Here is an 18,755-nt window from a genome sequence, read left to right on the forward strand (position 1 = left end):
GAGAGAATATCGCGGCAATTGCGAATCAACGAAGAAGAAACCGAATGAAATTCAGCGACTCGACAACACGTTTCAATGAATTAACCGTGTGCATTAACAAAATCTCATTCACCATGTAGCAAAAACACTGGCGATATTGATTTTATTCGTTGGACGAGCGCCAAGATATTTTCATTTTCGTCTGCATTTGCCCTCAACCGTCTGGCACGGACGTTGTAATCCAAATAACGAGTGGAAAGCTTCTCGAGGAAGGTAGGTGTATTTACACGCGTGTCTAGCATTTCGAGAGATCCGTCGGAAGGAATATTCTTAATAAATAAAAATTTCTTGGGCGGGAGTCTGCCCTGGCCAGGAGAGCTAGAAAAGAAAACCGATATATACAGCGAAAGGAGAAAATGGAAAAGTTTCCAAAGAAAGAGGAAATTGCCTGCAGACTTTGTCGTCCCTTTCGCGTTCTTAGAGAGGCTGGTTCTTGTACTCTCGCCACGAGTACACGTGTGCAAAATTCTCTGGTTGAACGTGAATCGATGCGCTTGATCAAAGAGTGGATTTGCGTTTGAGTATTTCTTCTTTATCGTCGGACTGGAGTTATGGTTAGTCGAGTATAGAGTTGAAACAAAGGACCGGTAATACGGAACGAGAAAATCAGTTTTTCTCTCTTTGCTTCTCACATAATTTTCTATATGAACGCTAGTTCATATTGTTCCATAGAGTTCCATGAGTTTTCTTTCGCGCGACTCCGATGTTGGAACGTTGATAATTAAAACGGACGAATAATAATTGAGAACGAAGAAACGTGTTATTTCGAACATTTGTATTCCAAATTGGAAACTCGATGACCAAAGTGTCAATGTGATCAAAGTACGTAACAAGAGTCGAGGATTACTTGGGTTACTTTTCTTTTTATTTAGTTTATACCATCGATATTATCGTAATTATTCTATATTTCTCCGTTCCAGCTGTTCCAAGGTAGAAGGTGTAGAAAGTCCATAGTCTAAATACGGTAAACACCGGAGGGCGAAGAAAATAATCATTTTCTCATCTTATTCGCGTTTTAATGTTACCCATTAATGTTACCAATTCGACTATTTTCTTTTCAATTATTCCCAAGCTAAAGATTAAAATGTATTTGCTCGATCGAAGAAGAGGATCGACAACGAAAGCGAGCATTTAGAAAAATTAGTATCTTTTAAAAATTATATTACGTTTCTGGTCTATTAGTTTGTGATGTTAATGTTATTCTAACTCGAGTATGTCTTCTTCCCGGTTACTTTGGAGTTAGTCCAGTGGGACCGGACGGCTAGAAGCGAAGAAACGATAACAGAGTATGGTGAATATCGTTGTCACATTCATTCCGAGTCGACGATTAAAGCGAGAAACTGATAGAGAAGCCACAGATATCAATTTCTCTTCTTTCTTTCGTATCGCGAAGTAACTTTATATCTTATTCGACCGAGTTAGAAAATCGACGACAGAAGCGAAAGAATAATAATAGATTTGAAACGTGAAACGATCAATTTTGCCTTTCTTTCGTTTTATTGGTCTTTGCTTCAAATGGAAATATGTGTATAATAGCAAAAAGTGGAGCGGTACTGCGACAAGAGATGAACGAATCGGCTACTCTTCTTTAGTCGCTCTATCTACACTGTCCAATTTTCTTTTTTTTTTTTCTTTCTCTCTTTGTAACGTTAATACCATTGCAACGCGAACATTCTTTCTCTTTAAATATTCTGATATTACAAAGTGAAGAAATGGCAAAGAGATTGGACAAATCATTTTTTTTTCGCTTTTTATTTTTCTTTGTAGTATTAGTATTATCGTAATTCTGGTATTTCTTCCTTTCGGTTGATCTAGAGTTACAAAGCGAATGGCCGAATCCGAGCAGCGATAACGAGAAACGTCACACTGATGAAAATATATATCGCGGTCAATGATCGCGAAAAAGCGTTTTTTGTGTAATTTTCAAGAACTTCGAGGAGCAAAGAATGTTTCGGGCATATTACTCTTTTATACCGGCTGAAAAAGCAAAAATGTCACGTAAAATTGTCAGAAAAATGTCAGAAAAAGCGGATGAGTAGTAGTGGCGCATGAAAATTGCAAATTGGCAAAATTATTTTAGTTTTATTGAAAAATTGGCACGACGAAGGTTAACATATACAATATATTGTTACAAGTCTTGAAAATTATCACCACGATTTACCAGCGATCCAATGAACGAGAAACGAATCCTGAAAGCGAAACATTTATGATAATGGTGAGAAAGACGTTCTTTTATTCGCTAGAAAGTACCGTAGGCCTAAGACCGAAGAAAATCATCCGAAGAAACCACCGCTTTGTTGGAAAGCCGTTGGTTGGTTGGTTGGTTGGTTGGTTCGATGACAAACGGCGTCAGTGCGAAATTGGAAACCGCGACTCACTGGCAGTGCTCGCAAATTTTCAGCGATTATTTATTGTTATTACCGCGGTTTCGTCCGCGCACAGTTGTCGCCAAGCGTGCTCGAGACCGTGAGATTCACGATGAAACGAACGACTTTAGCCTTGAACCCCACGGGACTTTCGAACGAAATTCTGCTCGTAGCGCCGTCTACATCGGTGAAATTACCACTGTGTAATCGAGGAAGAAACGGAATTAGTTTGCAAGAAGATATTGTATTTGCGTTTGTCGACGCAAATTGCGAGTGTTTGAACTTTGGAACGAACAGCCGTTGAAACTACTATTGTCGGTTCATGGCCAGATTGGAAGTAGCTTTCCTTGTAAAAGCTACTACTGCTATAATTTCTAACCTTGATCTATTTACTCTTTCATATACTGACCTTTATCATGTAAAGTGATATTTAATGGAAACATTATTAGCGATTGAAACAAATTAAAACGTATTCGGAGGATTATATTAATACGAGGATGCTGCAGTGAATACAGTTTTTAGTCAGGCAGCAAGTTTTAATAGAATATCAATGTTCTCTTCTTTTCCTTTTTTCTTTTTCTTCTTCTTTTTTTCTTTTTTTCTTTTTTTTAATATAGCGAATTTTTAATCGGCGAATTAACAAACGGAATTAATAAAAACCAAGACTCGGACTATTTCGAAATTTTAAAGTCCGATATTATAAATAGATGCGATCGAATTTCTTAGTTAACGTTAAACATATATTGCTTCACTAAGGAGAACACAAAAATCTCACAAATTAATAATTTGCCTTGTTATAACTATAATTTTCAGTGTAAAATTTCGTTATTGGATGTGTTTCGCATGTGTTTCAATGTATATAGATGCGTACGGGCTATGTAACTTACGTAGATGTTGAAGATGATACCAGGAGAAGGAGAGTGAAAAGTAAGAGGTGTGAAGTAATAGGACCAAAGAAAGTACCGCACTGTGTGCGATACTTAGATCAGAAGGCGGTGTGGTTATGGTGTGGAGGGACGAGTGTTTATAAGAAATATTATAAACCAAGTCCGTTCTATGATCTCTCGAGGACTGGAATTGCGATATCTATCCATCTATCTATCTATCTATCTATCTATCTACCTACCTACCTACCTACCTATTTCTTATACACGAACAAAATATGTTACATATAAAGAAAGATTTAAGGTAAAAGATTTATAATCTAATGATAGAACCTAGCAATGTAAAAGTTTGTGTTAAAGGTACTCTATAAATAAGAACTTGATATTCAAATGGCTATATTCGTGTATGATTATGCACCTATTTCGCTAAAGATTAAAATTCGTTGTTAGAATGTTGAAAGGTTGAAGAATGTTGAATGTTGAGCGAGTAAGCACCGTATTTAAAACATAAACGAATTTTCCTGAATAAAAAGCAGAAATAACGCAAAGTGCGTTGATCGTAGCACAGTCTGTTGTATTACGATTATTACTATCGGTACCAAGTCATATACGTATATCGTTGATCGCGCAATTGTAGTAATACCGCAGATGCATCGATACCGGAATGAATAACGTTCAATTAGCAATGAGCCAAACGATTATCTTCTGATGTCCAATAATAACCATATCGTATTACCAGTTACTCAAACGAACAAGTTTACCAGAAATGCGAAACACGAATATACGGAACAATGGCGCAGAGTTACCATCCGATGCCTTCGCGTCGCGATTTGCTTAGTATCTGTAATTACGTGACGCGACTACGCTAATGCGTTGCCTGGATACTCCGTCTAACGGTGACGTATCTACAATGCAATCCTAATAATATACATACAATCGAATTATTACTATGCGCTAAGTGCGTTGCTCGCTGATTCGGCCGCCGTGTTTCGTCCTAAATATCAGACAAGGTCGCTGTTCGATAAACCGATGTGTCGATCGCGCGACTTCCATCCGTCTACGGCCGAGGTTTCTCACGATGACGAACTTTCCAGATTTCGTGATCTTCTGCCGCGTAAAGCAGCACAGATCTCTGCATCTCAGTCCTGTATCAGTCCTGCTGTTAATCTAAAAACGAAAACCTAATCATTATCGCAACTTGACTACTATTTGGAAACGGTTACAATAACGAAATATAATATTACGCTGATAGCTAAGTAAAATAAACAAGAGCTCGGACAAGCAGTACTCTGTTTAACTGAAATCCCAACTTAAAATTAACTGCTACGAATCCCCTTGAATCTTTATATTTCGATCTTGTTCATTCGAAACGAAAAATCATGCATATCGATAAGAATTTTAGATAACGTTAGAAAATTGAGCGAAGAAGATAAGCGAAAGAACAGAGCAGGACTAATTTATGGTCCCTGAACCTACATCCGTAAGTATCGCGTCACGCAACGTCCGTTGTACTTGATTCCATTCCCAAACGATCAACACACCAATTAAAAATCCATCATCCCCTGACGGAAGAATTCAAAGTCAGTACGATCACATTTGCCACGCTCCATTCCCATCCCCATCGCGAAAGAGACGGCTCAATCTCTAGATATCATTACGGTGAAAACAGGCTCGTTACTACGGCATTCTGTCTCGACAAAGCAAAGATCCCTACGGTTGGCATCGTCATTGCGCGGACAAATTCTTCGTTCAACGGCAAATCAAAGAGGCATAGAAAGGGAAAAGGTGCGATAAAGCAGTTAGAAATAGGATGTATTATATATTACGCGGTGGCGCAGAGCTGGCGTTACATGGTAAGAGAGCTGCACGAGTAGTTTTCTTGGTTTTCTTTCATCCCTGCGCGTTGGATCCACCCAGCCGTCAGGAACTCTTCTACTTTGGTTTCATCGTGATTTCATCGTCGGTCGCTTCTCTCTCCGTCCTCTCCACGAAAAATATTCTTCCTCTCCACGAGGAAATAAACGTTTCAGGAAAACCTATTGTATGTTATTTATATCGAGGATCGTTTAAATAGTGTCTGTCGAAACGAACATTTATGTGTTGTTAACGTCTAATCTGGAAATTGTTATTTATTAAATGTACAACAGCGTTCTTGTACGCGTAAAAAGACGTTTCATTCATAAATTCGATTAAACCTGATCCGGAGTATATTCTTATCTGTAACACATTATTTCAACGTACCGCATATAAAGGATTGCAATGATTAAATGAATATTATGTTTCGATTTCGTGTACAATTATCATCAGAGATTAAAGCTCTTGGAGATAATTATCGCTCTAATAATGATAAGGATAAGCTGTTGCAGGAATTAAACTACAAAGGTATCGTATAATTGGAACGTTTATCGAAAATGAATTTGAACCTACTTCAACTGTCTCTTTCCTATCGCCATTTCCGTTAATAATTATCTAACCTATATGGTCGTCTTTCTGTTTCTGTACTTTTCTACTAAATATTCCGGTTTCATGCCTTTAATTTGACTATAATAACTTTGTTCAAGTTTTTCCACCTTTCTATTCCAATATTATTCTCGTTGCAACAAGCGGTTAGTAAAAAATTAGCAAAAAATTAGCAAAAAGTTGGCAAAAAATTGCTTGGGAAATTATTATAAATAAGGCAATTAATAATAATACAATGGATAATATTGTGGTAAATATAAACGGTAAAATGTCACCAAATAAATTAAAGTACAAACTCCTCCTCCAATGATCTACTTATGAATTTATCTTTATCCAGTCTCTTTGTCTCGCATGTCTCTTTCCACAGTCGTTTTCACAAATTACAGGAAATTTTCCTCGAGATCGTTACAGACTCTTTACCCTTGTTGTTAGGAATATACGAGTTGCAGGGACCAAGTTACATTTTTATCAGCCACATGGAAGAACCATTAGAATATCAACTACGTAGTTCTTCTTTCAGTTGCGTTGTTTTCGGATTAAAAGAAAGCAATTTAAAGTTGAAACACTGCATACAATATGCAATAGCCGGGGTGCGCCTTTGCCGTACTTTTCTTGGAGAATTCCTCCGCGAAACGATCGCGGCTGTAGAATGGACAAAGAGACATTTTTATGTCTTAAAGCTGCGGATATACGCTTACTGTTAACGATCGGTCGCTTTTTAAAACTCGCTGAAAATTCGACGATTTCCTCGGGCAACTTCTCCGGCTAAACTTCTCTGTCTAACAACAGCTCATCGTTTCCAGCTCAGGTTTTCCTCGTTCGCCCTGGATATTTAGGTTTTCTTAGCTGAACTCATCTATATCGTGTTTCTTGGAAATAGACTAGAAATTGGCATTTACAGTCGATCAGGCTTCGACTAACCAACGAAGGATAGGTGACTACCTACAAGGGTAGCCATCGCACGTATAAGTAAGATAACAAAACCATCGAATAAAATTACGCCTACAAGCTATCTTTACACGTTCTTGAAAATCGATACTCCTCGTAGATCTTTTTACGAATGGTGTATAAAACTATCGTTGCAAAAGGCTGTCTGAACAAAAGGATTAACGAGAATTCGAGAGAATCCCGGTCCCTTTCGAGATATGTGCACGTGCACGCCGATCGATGGAAATGAGTCAGCCGAGCTCTTTCCTACATAGGTAAATAGGTTAGTGGCATTGAGCGTGCGCCTTTAAGGCTGCTTTGCTCTTCCTTACGAGCCGCTTAGTGAATCGATAGCGGGAGAAAACGGAACGTCTCCTCTAACGAAAACGGTGAATCCGTACGCGTGCACAACTGCAACGGGCCATCCCCCTTCGTTCTTTTACACAACCGTCGTTGCCAACCTCTTATCATTCGGTAACGAACTCGTTAGAACGTAATTTCAGAAACAAGCTTTGTACTTGCGGTCAGAAAAGGCCAGGGTTTTCTGTTTCTATATCATCGACTCTGTTGTTGCTCGGCACGTCCATCATTCACACTTAATTATACGGCTATGGAAATGATAGCATTCACGAGCACAGCCGTGTATCGACGATGAAAGTAACGTTAAGTTTGTGATTATTAGGCGGAGCGCGCGTTTTAGCGTACTAGGAGTTGCCGGTAGGAATAACGAAATATCGAATCGTCGCCCTATGAAGTCGACTGCGTAAACGCACTTTCATTATATAGGATACGCACATATATAGGATACTATGATAAAATTGTAACGCGCGTTGTGTGAACAACTTGTAAGATAAGTTTGTTAACGAAGTGAGAAATTACAAGTGAATGTAAGGTCGAACGTGACGTATCTTTCATTGTGTTTATTTAAAATGTAGACATAAACATAATTTCCTTGCTTTTTAATGGAGTAACAAATAAGCGTAATACATATATCCTGAATACGAGGAATATCGGCTTCATTGGTATTAATATCTTAGATGCTTCCTGCAAGTTTATTCGATTGCGTTCATCTTGTTAGAAAGATCTACTTCTCCACAGCGTAATTTATCATAAATGCAATAATTTATCGTACTTGCAACGATACATTTATCAATGAGATATAATTTAATATCATATAATTTATCAATGAGAGGTGACCCCAGTTTAACCGAGCTTCCACCAATTTATTAGTCTCATTCGAACGCACCTACAACGCTTTCTTTAATTCTTTAATTTAGGTACGATACGCATCTATCGACAAGGACGCACTTCCGCTCTCCACCTCTAACTTGACAACTTATTACCGTAGATTAGATACAGAAATATAATACGATATAACACATTGTTCGATCGTACTTTTCTAGATTTGCATTACGATGGGGATACTAAATCATCGATGAAAACCACTAATACCATCGAGTACGTTTAAACGACGAACTTTGCTTTTCGTTCTTTCTTTCTCTCTTACGACTATCTCCTTTTCAAATAGAAATCGAGACACGCAGCAGCTTTCGCCTAATTAATCAGCATAGACTTTTAGTAAGATCGAAACGTTTTCGCTCGAAGCTGTTTCAAAACAATTCGAGGATTGTTCTCCGTGCCAGTTTTATTTCTATATCCATTACCTATATCTGTGCAAATTGTTTCATTGATAATCTTAAAGTTAATTTTTATTACGATATCGGTACATATTACGTATGTGTGTATGTATGTAGTAGATTTTACGGCACAATGAACGATTAGTTGTTGTAACGTTAACGTCAGTAACGTTGTTAAAAACGTAATATTATGGAACGTGATTGGTATTCGCTTTCAAGATAAGAGATGCGAATGGACGCGATCGATTCAGACAGCAACGATATTAGAATGCTCGTATAAACGACAAAAGCGATATATTTTTAGAAACAGGCAACACAACGATCAGATACATAAAAGTATTCGCTTCGTAATTCAAAGATTTTCTCTCAAGTTGTTTTACATTCGGTTATTGACAATAATGATATTTAACATTGAATATTCGAAATAACGTTTGTTAAAAATTTCAAGTATTTATTAATAGTAATGTTAAATTTATAGAAATTTAGATAGTAGTGAAATGGAAAGATCGACATTACACATATCACAGTATCGGTAAAATCACTTTATACGAAAAGCATAATATATTCGTATCCGTAATAGATGTCCCTTTCACTCGTACTCCTGAAAATTACGCTAAAAATTACGCTAAAAATTACGCTGCGAAATATTCCCTTCGAAAGATGTTCCATTTCTATAAAACAATTATGTGGCAAAGGTAGTTTAACATCTGCAAACAGTGCAAAGTAACGAAACATACAAGTAGTAGGAGCCAGCTTTACTGGAATAGAATTGTAGCAATTTGACAGGTCGATGAAGGAATTTCAGGTGAAAAATGCAGAATTTCGGGGGAACGACAAAAGGGGGCGCGAGATGGTTGAACGAATTAGCTGGCGCGGAACACGAAGGGAATGGAAAGCGGTGTGCACAGCCTTGCCAGTTTATAATTAGAAATTCTCGACACGATTGCAAATCGTGCACCGTTACAATCCATTCGAGCCCAGGGTGTATCATCGGCTGAGCGGAAGTTGGCTGAAATTAGCCAAACGGCACGATAAATTACGTAACGTCGCGCCTATTATTAGACGCTTCGACGTTTAATTAAAGGTTTAAAGGGGGCTGCGTTCTTACGCGTTAATGAATTTAACCGGTGAAAATCAATTACTAAGTAAGTAGTAGATACTTTAACGAGTTACGAAACTTTTCGCTAAGTGGCTATTTAAGTTTCGTAACCGTGCCGGCGATATCACTACCACCATACGATTTTCCATTCTACGTCGTGGAAATCTTCATTGATTTTTGCTTCTTCCATTTCTTTGAACGTACCCCGTTCCCCTCCTTTCGCCAGCCATTTCGTTCGTAGCTTGATTTACAGTCCCTCGCCAAAGTATTCCCACTCTTGTAAACGTCTTTTACGAATATATTATCGATTTTATAGGTTGTGCGAAACACGTTGTAATTAGAGAAGCGTCAGTCTGATTTGGCGATTCATTCACCCGCTTTGTTCATTCCATTGGCCAATCTAATCAAAGAACAACTTGCGCTTTGTTCGAAACCTGCCAACTATAACGTAAACACGTTATAACAACGATCACGTTGATGAAAAATCTTTAATCTTGGAATTCCATTAGCACGGTCCCGATCGATACCGTCCATATCAGAGTTTACACACTATCCATTACCTTCGTACAAGATCAGATCTCATTTTCACGTAATTTTCGTTTAATTCGCGCAAAAAATACAATTCTACCTTCTAAATATAATTGCCAAGAGCAACCTTTTTAAATACTTTTAAATAATTCTCTATAATTATCGTATTAATAATTACGTAAGGAATAACTGTGTATAAATAGTTTATTTGTTAGTGGATTCGTCGAACCATCTTTCCGCTAACTTTCTAGATCCATCTTTATCATCGACCGTCACGAGTAGTAGTAGATCGTTGCACGGTGTCTCGCTAACGCAGTCCTTTCGTTCCCCTCTTGCATCGTGGATAGACGTTACGATAGAAATGGCGAAACTAGGCGAAACTAGGCGAAACTAGCAATTCGTTCCGTTGATTAGGCGAATAATGCCTTTGTCGCTGCTGTTAATCGGGAAAGATTACGGCCCGTGCTGGACCTAATGAGCGTAATCCTCACGACGACGTATTATCCCTGGATGTTGATTCTGTCGCTCATCGATTGCTTCCTAATTACGTGTTTCGCTGATTCGGTCAATCCTGATCTAATTGGACAGAGGGAAGCTGCGCGATCGAACGATGCATCGCCAGTTTCAATTTCGAATCATCGTCTACGATGCACGATCGTTACGGTTATAAAGCTGCCACCGGTCACCGTTAGGTCATATGTATGTAAGTAATTCGAGACGACACGCACAATGCGCTTTAGGTTAGCTCTATTTTACGTACGAGAATGCCATTTTTTTCTTTTATCGAGTTTTCTATTCTAATTCTGGACTAAAGAGGGGAGTAGACGATCGACAGAAAGTTATTTTCATAAGTGGAAATAAGTGGAAAACGCGTACGTTTGTTCTATCGCTGTATATCTTGTCGAAACGAGTGCTCGAACGAGAAGCGTTATTCTCCCCTTATTATCGCATCTCTTCTTTCGCTAATCGGTTGACCACGTTATGCACGACATGTCCTATACAAATATAACTCGAAGCGATATTCCCCTTATAACACGGTTTCCGCATAGCACGACTCGATAAACTCGGGTAATCCTCGTGTAACGCGAATCTTTCCATCACTGGTGTTTTCGTTTTGATCGAAACAGCGAATTCCCCTTGTATACAATTGCAATTACAAGAGTTGATTGTACTTTGTTCCATGCTTGGATGAATGATAACCAAATCACTGGAAATCACAAAAACTGTTAAAAATTTATTTAAACCATCTTTAAAAGCACAAAGAAAGTAATTAAAAAGGATTACACCTATAAAGGTAAGGCGAAAATGGAAGCGAGAATGGAATTTTCTCGATCGCGTGATGATTGCTTTCCGCCTATCTCGCTTCCCCTTGTTTCATCTATTCTCTCGGTTCGTCGAACTGTGCTGCTTACGAGGATTTAACCGCTGGGTCCCGAATTTCGTTGGATTAAAACGAGCGTTACCGCAACATTCGTTATTCGGATTTAACGTTTACTCGTGAAAGCAGAAACGCAACTATAACCGGCAGCGTTCCACGGTCATCCCAAGTATTATGGATTAGGCAGGATTCGTAAGATCCGGTGTCATCGATCGTCTATCCGTCGTTAACCTTCGCCGGTCCACAGCCAGCCGAAAACGGTATCGTGTATCGAGCGCGATTGCAACCCGAAGTCAAGTCCATCAACGCGGGCGGCATATTAACGCGATTTATCGGATCATCGTTACCCAGTGATATCGCAGCCACAAGCCCGCTAATACCCAATTGTCCTGTCAAAGTTGCGATAACCCGCCGCGACTACCGACTCTACTCCGTAAAGATACGAATCGACCCTGCACCGTTAAAAAGGATTATCGATCGTTCGATCGCAACGTCTCCGGCTTTTCGCCTACCTTGACCTTTTACCTTATTTACCATATAGAACTTACAGTTCCATATAGAACTTATTTCGGACACGTCGTTGCAAAAATGACAATTTCGAGATCGTTATTCCGTCCGGCACGCGCAACACAACGCGCAACGAGGTGTTGATTACACCTCGGAATTGAAGATTACAGCACCAGCGTGAACAATGCTACTTTTCGTTTGAAACTTTGCGAAGCGCTAACATTTTGCGTTCTAAACTTTCACCATGTTTATTAGATAGCATATTCTTCGTACAAAAGTGTGTTCCTTTTAGTCGCGTTCCCGATAGTACGTTGCGCTTTGTTCACCAACGTTTCGCCAACGCCAACGCCAACGCCAACGCCAATGTGTTTGCTAAAATATCAAAACTTTCTATCGATCAAGCCAAGTGGATTTTGTTAAATACATTCGTTGATAGCAAACAACTACGAACTTTGTCTCTCAATCTTAACATACTTGCTGAAAACTAAATTTCGATTTGACTTTGCGTAACTCTATCGACCGAAGAGCATTTGTTCATACGGCTTAGATCGATCAGTTTCAGTCTTGGTTTTAGCCTCCGTTCGCATAGGATAGTTTTAGAGATGTTCGCATTTCTACATTTTGCTTCTACAGATTTCTCTGGCTAAAGTTGTGCGATTCATTTTTTAATATTAACATAGTAAATCGGGAAGGAAAATTATCGTTTCACGAGTTTAGTCATTTCTTTAAATACGTTTACAGAGATCAATTTGATATAGAAATGTCAAAATACAAAATACAAAAGCATTTAAGTATTTAAGAATTATTAGTCGTAGAATCTATCTCGACAAATCAACAATTTTTATTCCTCCAGACGAATACCAGATGCCCTAAAATCGTAGACATTCCCTTTTATTATCACGTTGCATTACGCGGAAGGCATTCACAAAAGCTTTTCATAACCAGCATTACGTTGATCTGCGTCGCTGAAGCGTCGTACAAGATTTTCATATTCTCTATGAAAGGGTTACATTGTTAACAAGAATACGGCTGGCGATACAAAAGTGAAAGAAAAGTCTAGCTTGTGGCTGCTGTTCTACTTTCGAAATTTGTCGTTTATACGTGACTGTTTATCTTGGTGCATTGTTACGAGGCTTATTCACGAGGCTTATTCACGATCCCGTCGTTATTGCGTGGCTGGATGAGGGAAATTCACGGAAATCCGTTCGTGAGAAATACGCGATGAAGCTCTCTAACGAGAAGTACAATGGACGCGTGCAATACATTTTTTCGGTAGTCTGCGTCTACGAGTGTCTGCACGTGGGAACGTTGTACATGTATAATGCATATAATGTCGCGTCTGCTGGAAGCGCGTTTATATTTTGTGCAAACTGCATTTCTCCTTCCTTCTTCCGATATCGCTATCGTTATCGCCATTTTAATCAGCTATGTAAGAGAACTGGAGGAATTTCTTGAAATCTTTCCGGTTCTCTTACTACTTTTCAGATTTCGAAAGTTCGATTCGAGCCCGTTGAAAAGCGAGACTCTTTAGAGTTGTACAAATTCTTAGATTTTAAAGAACGTTCGAACGTTTGGTGACTATATCGGTCAAGTTTTCCAAATTTCAAAACTTTTTAGAAATCTTCTATGAAAGAATGCTTCTTCGCTTTCATTCCGCCAATCTTTGCCAGAATTAATTAAGATTTTTCGATTAATTTTGTTTCTTTTTGCAACCTATCGTTTAATTAATTAATCCGTAATCGATACCCGTTTTCAACCCCTGAAAGTTACATTTTATTAAAAGAATCGAAGAAATCGATAAAAACGAATATTTGACGAAATACTAAGCAAGAATCAGAGCATCGAATCGAACGATGAAATCTGAGTTAAAATCCGTATTAGCAACGAACTAACGATACGAACAATGAAAATTCCATCTTCAAAACGAACCGAGATACTTAATTAAAGCAACCTGGTGCTTAAAAATAGCTCGGAGAAAATCGATATTTCATGCATATTGCAAACCTCGTGCAATACTACATTTACACTTTGTCCGTAACAAACGTTTTATCACGTACGTATTAATTCTGGTTCCGCTTTAAAAGAATCTCGATGAAACCTCCTTCGATCGATTCGTTCAATTCTCTTTTTATTCTGAAACAGAGTAATCCACAACATCCGGTTCGTTTGATCTGCACAGAGGTAGGTCTTGTTCCACTTGCAATCGTAAACCATTCGAATCGATCGTTCTCATTGTCAGCGTTATCGTGGCCATTAATCAAGGATGCCTTCGCGAATCTTGTCGCATTCATTGTTCCTGCGAGAGTGACATCGTTATCTCATGGTCGCGCCCTGGTCGCGCCCTGGTCGCCAATCATGCTCCACTTTCGCGCTTTTGTCTAGAAGAAATCGTTAAACGCGGATGTATCGTGTTCGTGCGACGTTAATTTGCGCTGACGAATCTCTCTCTCTCTCTCTCTTTCTCTCTCTCTCTCTCTCTGCGTTGATCGTTTGCCTCGTTATCCTCGGCCGGACGACGAAAGACTCTTCTTCTTTCTCCAAGAGTTACGTAGATTTTTCCCCTGATCTATTCGCGGATTCGCAGAATCAAGTTCTTCAAAAACTAATAGGAACAAAGTGCGTGTTTAAAGGATTTCATTCGCTTCTGAAAATTTGGCAAACAGACATAGCTTAATCGTGCTTTGATTACCTATTTTATTCGTATTAAACACCGTCATTATTTATATGATTATCGTATCGTCATTATTTATATGATTTATCGTCGTATTATTTTCTTAAATCTTTTCGTTTCCAGTGCAACGTTCGCCTTAACGAAACCGAGCAGGAAACAAAAACTACAGTGTCATTGGTACCAATTTCACTCTCCAATTTATACTCGAACGAAACGAAAAAACGAAAGAACGACAAGAGGGATAGAGAGTTGCCCTGTCGCGAGAAGGTTGTTACCGAGGAAAGTATCGTCGCCAACAATGGTTGCAATTAAAAACTTCCTTCTCTGAACTTTGTAGCAGTCTTTACGTGTGGTCTGTTACGCAATCGGGTTATGCTACTTAGGAAAAAGTTTCCGCTCGTGCAAGCAGCGCATCTCCAAGACTTTTCCTTCCGGTTGGTCCCGCCGAGAGTTACGACACTTCCGATGCATTCGACGATCCCAAGGCAACTTGTACTACTTGAGCCAACTTCCGCTAGCTAGGAGAGCGTTCGCAACTTTCTTTTGCCGGCTGATTCCAGCCCGGTGAGTTACAACATTGCACTGTCCGCTCCGCTATCGAATTTTCACGTTTAAGTAACGTTTCTTTCTTCTTTGGTACACGGGAAACGTTTTTGCATCGGCAACTTGACTGGAAACTGAACTTTCCTTCTGCTGGTTACGAGTGCCATCGAGTTACACCACTCGATTAAAGTTCTCTTTATCGTCGCAGAGTTATTCGAAGATCACCGGTGAAAAATATCGAATCGCGTCTCTTGTCTCGTATAGAAAAGCGAGTTTAAGATACGATATGAAAAGCACAGAAGGAAAATGTACATTCCCGTCGATCTTTTGATTATAATTAAACAGCAAGATCGTAACGTGGCAAAATTGGAAAGACAAACGATCCGTCAGGTTCAAATAAAATAGTTAGCTATAAATAGAAAGACAATTTTGATATCGTCGCATCGATCGACAACTTGCTGAATTTTCACGCCGCTTTCCTCCAAACAATAGGAAATTTCACTTATCGTTCCTCTGCTTGTAATCTTTGCGCGTCGTCGATTCTTCAAGAATTTATACAGCATTCTCTCAGTTTTCGATCATACTGCGATCTTAAAGACCTCTCGTACGCGTAACAGACACATTCTTGCCACATTCTCCGAATCGATTCTCACATGTTACCTATGCTCAAGCATAAATCAAGCATTCGCTCGCTCCTAAATCACAACCAATCCTCACACTCGTAGTATGTACAATTCAAATTTGCTATTTTCTAGAAATCCTCGATGAGGTTCCATTGTCAGGTGACCGTTGAAACGATAGGTCATACTACTTGAGAAACGTCTGTCCCTAATGATATAATACGTGTATGAAACGTGTATGATACACGTGTATGAAAACCACATATTCAGTGCAAAATACAATTACTCGGTGTTTCACCTGTTAATCGTGTCGAAAATCTCTTAACGTTGAATACAGAAAATATAATTTTATTATATTTCAAGGAGGTATAGAACTTATTTGTAATCAGAGAAGCAGATTTGATAGTCTTATTTCAATGCCAAGTTCTTCATTTTGATACAGTTCTAGCACTTTTAACGATGAATTTTACAATCCCCACCTCTCCCACCACCACTCTCCTATAGCACGGTTAACACGTTTCGCGTTGTATCGAGACCGTATTACACAATTCCCCGCCGTGTTATGTGTATGTACGTATGTGCATCGAAATCGTATTTTCAGAGTACCGAAACCCGCTAAGAAAGGCTACAGTGTATTATTATTTATCAAATGTTAGCGGACGTTGCGTTTGTAAGTACGCAGCGTGAAAACTACAAAGGATTACAGCCGCAGACGTTAGTTTCCTTGATTATAAGCATTATTATTCGTCAAATTGGCAAACACTCCCCGTTTCCGATAATACGTTTACGAAACTTTTTTTTATCTTCTCGATTGAGAGACACAGCAGCTTGGACTCGCTATCCGACCTAATATCCAGTTATGTTCGTTGAACAAAGTTCTCTTCGTGGCTAATACATTTAGAAGACGCTGCTGATCGATCCAACTGTGATTTACTACTTGGATACAGTCTATCCAAAGTCTTCTCCGCTGTAGAAAACCAATCTAGAAAGCTTTTCCATTGAATATTGCGAAATCGTCGATACCGTGTCCGCCAACATATAGGGTTATACTACTTGAACGCTGTTTTATTCAACAGTAATACATTTTAAAATTGCTTGTATCTATCTATGCCTGTGGCTCTCTGTCAGAATTTCCAACTATGCCGTAGTTTCTAAACATGAAATCAAAGAGAATCTAACATGTAAATGAATGCACATACTCTATACAGTTTATTTTTAATTCTTAAATATTTTCCCTCGATTTGTTACGCGAACGTTTCAAAGTATCGCGCGATATTTTACACGTAGAAGGGAAGAACGAAATCGTATCAGTCCAGAATTGAAAAAATGATTGAATTGAAAATTCAAGAAATCCTGGAAAATGCAGAAAGCTTGTTTTACCGCTTCCGAATTCGATCGATTCCGCCAACAAAGTCTTTGGTATAGCCAGAGACGCAATTATCTTTCATCTCTCGACAGAAGATAGATTGCTCGTTGTAACGAATTCGTAAGAAGCTCGAACAAGCATCTCCTAATTAAAATTATTTAACATTTAACTCGATGTCTCGAAGTTGCGTCGAAATTAAAAATAATTTTCCATTATTACTTTTAATTTTAAAGCCCTTTGTGTTTGAAAATTATTTCGTTAAAAAGAATCCTATTACAGCTATATTTAAATTTAGATGTTGCGCGTTCAAAATATCATAATATCATTATATTTTTTAAATCGATAATAAACGTCTGAATTACGCATCTTTTTCGCGCAACTATTCATAATTACCATATTTTTCGTATTCGTATGAAATACGTTAATTATATAAATCTGCAGTCGGTGAGAAAAATAAAGCAGCGAATGCGCGATGTTCACAATCATTTTAGTGAAATGTAATTGTTCGATTTCGCTGTTAAATGTTATGTGGCGACAGACATCAAAGATATCTCCAGATAAAGCATAGACGTACCCTATAGCTAGACGCGGCCACAAGAAGCCGACCGTAGCAGCAAGAGTAAACGAGGGAAAACTGTGCGCTAAGCTGGTGGTTTATGACACCCGATGACTGTATGCAAATAGACATTCTTCTCTACAAACCGTGACCCTGTCACGAACTCATCAAGCATAAAATAGAGGGCAATTGTCCAACGATTCTCGACAAAACTTCAACTTCGACCAAACTACTTCGTACCAAGATGTTATTATTATATCGGGTTAAAACAAGGTTAATTAAATTAAATCGACGTGGACATGAAACGACAACAACCAACGTGTGCCACGCTCTCGTGGAACGAAAGGGAGCAATACCCGGACAAACGGTGAACCAAGCAGACTAACTACCGTCTCTCAATTCCGTCGCAACGATGCCAGTGACGGGACAATTTGTTCGATAAGTGTCGCTGCGACTGACAGCCGTGAAATAGGCCGATAGCTTGGCTCTTCTTTTTAACCTTTCCTCCCTTTATTTCGTTTTCTTACAGCGAAATACGAGGGATGCTGTGTAAATGAAAACCGTACCAGCGCACTTTTACAATATAATTACGAGACACGGTATATATTTCCTTCGTAATTGATCGAAAATCGAGTCTCCTCGACGATGAATTACCTGCTGTATAGGATTCCACTCGTATATATGTAACAGATACGACAGGCTATTTTGCCGAACTTGAAGATAGCGCGAGCGAAAGAGAAAGAGGTCCGGGAGTCGGCTTAACGGAAGGAAACACGTCGGTTAGAATATGTTTGACGCAGCGACGGAACTTTTTTACTTTCAAACTTTATCGAATAAATGAAAAAAACTATTACCGATGTAATTCTAATTCCTCTATCTGATTGGAACAACACGAAACACGATATAATTTGCAGCATATTGGCTTATTTGACGACATTCGTTTATTTTCTTTCGCCTATCGAATATACGTACATGTGATTGTATGTGATTTAAAGTATATCGCGTTTCGTCTTATTTCATTCACAGGAATTATTTCCGATTACTGTTATTTAATATCCACCTCCTTTTTACAAATACGTACATACGTACAATCATATCGATGTATTTCTAAAAAGAATTTGAAAGACCGAAACATTTATCTGACAAAAATTTCGGAATAAATTTAATTGGGTCT

General features: G+C 38.7%; 1 protein-coding gene across 4 annotated transcripts in view; it reads left to right on the plus strand.

The window, feature by feature from the left end:
• The window catches only part of LOC126874125 (octopamine receptor beta-3R-like), a 108,080-nt gene that overhangs the window by 41,197 nt on the left and 48,128 nt on the right, over positions 1-18,755 (plus strand). The gene's annotated exons all lie outside the window — the stretch shown is intronic.

Source organism: Bombus huntii, chromosome 15, assembly GCF_024542735.1.
Source record: "Bombus huntii isolate Logan2020A chromosome 15, iyBomHunt1.1, whole genome shotgun sequence".
Lineage (NCBI taxonomy): Eukaryota > Metazoa > Arthropoda > Insecta > Hymenoptera > Apidae > Bombus > Bombus huntii.